The sequence below is a fragment of the Myotis davidii genome, unplaced genomic scaffold, assembly GCF_000327345.1.
Source record: "Myotis davidii unplaced genomic scaffold, ASM32734v1 scaffold865, whole genome shotgun sequence".
In the NCBI taxonomy this organism is placed as follows: Eukaryota; Metazoa; Chordata; class Mammalia; order Chiroptera; family Vespertilionidae; genus Myotis; species Myotis davidii.
This window is the reverse complement of record NW_006296406.1, coordinates 312,146-315,965: the sequence shown is the minus strand read 5'-3', so window position 1 is coordinate 315,965 and position 3,820 is coordinate 312,146. Positions and strand designations below refer to the sequence as shown.

Genomic DNA, 3,820 nt, shown 5'->3' with positions numbered 1-3,820 from the left:
TGAGGGGGTGGGGGCCTTTTTCAGGCTGGCCAAGCCTCCTTGGTGACAGAAGTTCCCAGCCTCTCCTTTTATTCTTTTTTCTTTTTTCTTCTGGGATTTATTTACCTTCTATAATTGAAACTTTGTAGCTTTGAGAGGAGCCAGCAGGGCGGGCAGGAGGGAAGCCTCCTGCTCACTCCAGCTCTGTGGCCATGGCCAGCTGAAAGCAGGTATCTGGGGTTTATTTACCTTCTATAATTGAAACTTCGTTGCTTTGAGTGGAGCTCAGAGCCTGACACAGCAAGCGGGAAGCTTGGCTTCCTCCATCATTGGGGCAACCACACCTCCTGCTTGCTCCAGCTCCCTGGCTGCCAACCACCATCTTGGTTGGGTTAATTTGCATATAGTCACTCTGATTGGCTGGTGGGCATGGCTTAGGGCATAGCAAAAGTACGGTCAATGTGCATGTTTATCTTTTATTAGTGTAGATAGTTTTGACCTCATAGATCCTCTGAAGATTTGCATGCTTGTCTTTTATTAGTGTAGATAGTTTAGACCTCATAGATCCCCTGAAAAGATTTAGAAGGTCTTCTGAATTATCAAATGATATCTTGAGCACCAATGTATCATTCTGATGTTTTAAAGATAAACATACATAAAAGCACTCATTTTATACAGATGTGCCACATGTCACTTACACAGTTATGTCCTTAAATCACTTGACCGGTAGATTATTTGAGATAGGATTCTGAGTGTAGACAATTACTAGAATATATAGTTTGGCTGACACTTGGTTTTGTGGATTTATGTTTTGTTCTTTTTGAATCATGGATCACATTTGCTCATATATATTCATTAAGTTAAATTTACATGAAAGAATAACTTTCTAAATAGTAGTCATTTTATTCTATGATAAACCTAAGCTATTTTATTTCCAATGGGAATACATTAAAAGTCATTTTTTTTAATTCTTAACAGAAAACAGTCTGTAAAATCTCATTGATTCCCACTCACACATTAAGCAAGCTTAAATGATCTAACTCAGAATGATATGATGAAATGCCAAGGGAGGAAAATTGTCATTTGCTATCTTCTAGCAATATGTCCACCTATCAATTACTGAATAAATTATGTGCCATGTGGCATAGAAATTTCATGAAAAGTAAAAAAGTGTAGTCAAAAGTAGTTTTGTCTACATTGCAAACAGCCAGTCTATCTTTTATTTTTAATGGCTAAAATGTAACCTTTTCTTATGTGATTAGAACCAGTATTTTTTTAGTATGTATTACCATTGTTTTTAATATGATTTATTTAGTTGTAAGTTTATGTAATTTTTTATTTTTTTTAAATCTTTATAGTTGAAAGTATTACCTATGTTCCCTTCCCCACCGCATTGACCCTTCAACTAATTTAATCAAAGGTGTATACACATGTGCACACACATCGACAGTCTTTTGATATGAAGCCCAAGCATTTGCTTTGAGTAAGGGCCCTTGTTGAAGTTCTTGGTGAGCTGTCTTCCAAAGCCCACTTGTAAGTCATGTTCTTTGGTTTATAGGTTTGACGTCTTTAAATTGACACAAGAACTAAAATGCATTTACCGAGCAGTTTGAGTGCGGACCTTTCTGGACATTTTGATTTTATTCCCATCTATAGGTGTCTTGCTCACACCTAATTTGACAAGTTTGTGTTGGTGACTTGTCTCTATCAAGTCTTTCTAAAGCATTTAACTGATTTTTCATCGAAACAGCAGCTTCTTTTTCATAGTCATATTTCATACATTTATTTAGAAACCTAACTCCATAATTTCAATACCTCATGTCACTGGCAGAAACACACCCAGCTGACTCTTAATAAGCATAGAGTTTTACAAGTAACTCTTTTTTTTTAAATTTTTCCCTTTTTTATATATGACTTAATTTTTAAGAGCACCTTTAAGTTAAAAATTGAGAGAAAGGTACAGAGATTTCCCATATAACTCCTGCCCCCACACATGCATAGTTTCTCCTGTTATCAGCATCACTTGGTGCATTCATTACCAAGGATGAACTGACATTGAACCATCCATGATCATCCTAAGTCTGTAGTTTACATTACGGTTTACTCCTGGTGTTGTGCATTATGTGTATTTGGGTAAATGTCAAATGACATGTATCCATCATTGTAATACCATGCAGAGTGTTTCCACTGCCCTACAAGTCTTCTGGGCTCCACCTGTGCATTCTTCTTCTTCTTCCCCGGCAACCACTGGTCTTTTTTATTGTCTCCATGGTGTGCCTTTTCTAGAATGTCATATTGTTGGAGTCATACAGTACATAGGCTTTTCAGGTTGAGTTCTTTCCCTTAGTAATATGCATCTAAGGTTTTTCCATGGCTTAAAAGCTCACTTTTTAAAAAGCATTGAATAGTGTTTCATTGTCTGGATGAATCACAGTTTATTCATCTATTCAACTACTGAAGGACATCTTGGTTGTTTCCAAGTTTTAGCAATTATGAATAAAGTTACTTTAAACATCCATGTGCAGATTTTGTGTGTGGATATAAGTTTTCAACTCTTTTGGGTAAATACCAAGGAGCTCAATTGCTACATGTACTTATTGGAGATTGGTTAAGTGACAACAGGCGAAAGAGAGTTTCTAATATACTGATTGCTTTAATATGAAAATTAGTTAAAAAAAGATTTACATATGAAAAATAAAAAATAAAAAATAAAAATCCCATTGGCTCTTAGGCTCTATCACAGCACCCGCAAGACTCAAGGGTAGAGAACTAATGCTGTGACATCTGGCTGCTGATTTTGTTGTACCAATAGGAACTCTTTTCTTCTGACCCAAGTGCCTAATACCACTGGGACAACATCTCAGGCTCTTCACAATTCTTGACAAAACAGTTCAACTTTATTAAATATTTTATAGCTTAATTAAAGCAATGTTAAATTTTATACAAAAGTAAATAATTTCAGTGACTTGATTGAATGCATAGATTAATGTTATTCATTCACTCATTAAACAAATATTGTTTATGTTCCTACTATGTACCAGTAACTTTGCTTTGTTTTTTAGATACATTGGTAAATAAGGCAGGTATGATTCTGGCCCAAAATAAATATATATACAGTTTAGTAGAGGAAAAAGTCAGAGCATTTTTAATAAAACAAAATATGATTTAAAAAAAGAAAGAAAGAAAATTAGGCTTTATTAGATCAGTCCTCGGTGTTGGGGGGGATTGTTTATCTTCTGTGGGGAAATGTCTACCCATTTTTAAATTGGACTATTTGTCTTCCTTTTGTTAAGTTGTATGAGTTATTTATATATTTTGGAAATAAACCCTTAATCTGATGTATCATTGGCAAATATGCTCTCCCATACAACGGGACCCCTACATCCTTCACACGGACTCCAGGTTCTCTCTGCTTTCACTTTCCGCTGTTCTCCTTACAATCTTTTCATTGCCAGAATAATCTACTTGAACATAACTCATATTTTGCCAACTTGCTGCTTACATCCTTCCATGACTTCCCCTTATGCCTAGAATACCCCTGACCATCATCTAGAGAAGGTCCTGCATATTCCGACCCCTGGTTTCCTCTTTGATGGATCCCTCCCTGTCTCTGAGCAGCACCTTTAACTTGTAATGTTCTGCACCCAGGTAAATGCCAGTAATTGGAGTTTAGCACCTCCAAGTCATCAAAAGATACCTCAAATAAATGTATAATATGGGTGTGTTTTTTAAATGTGATTTCTATGCAAATATGCCGTTGAATTAAGTCCCCTGTTATGTTTTTGTTGTTGTTGTTGTTATTGAACCCAGTTGAGGCTTGGCTAAATGGCTTTCATCTCCC

General features: G+C 35.9%; 1 protein-coding gene across 10 annotated transcripts in view; it reads left to right on the top strand.

Moving 5' to 3' along the window:
- Positions 1-3,820, top strand: part of CADPS2 (Ca2+ dependent secretion activator 2) — a 313,909-nt gene that overhangs the window by 151,048 nt on the left and 159,041 nt on the right. The gene's annotated exons all lie outside the window — the stretch shown is intronic.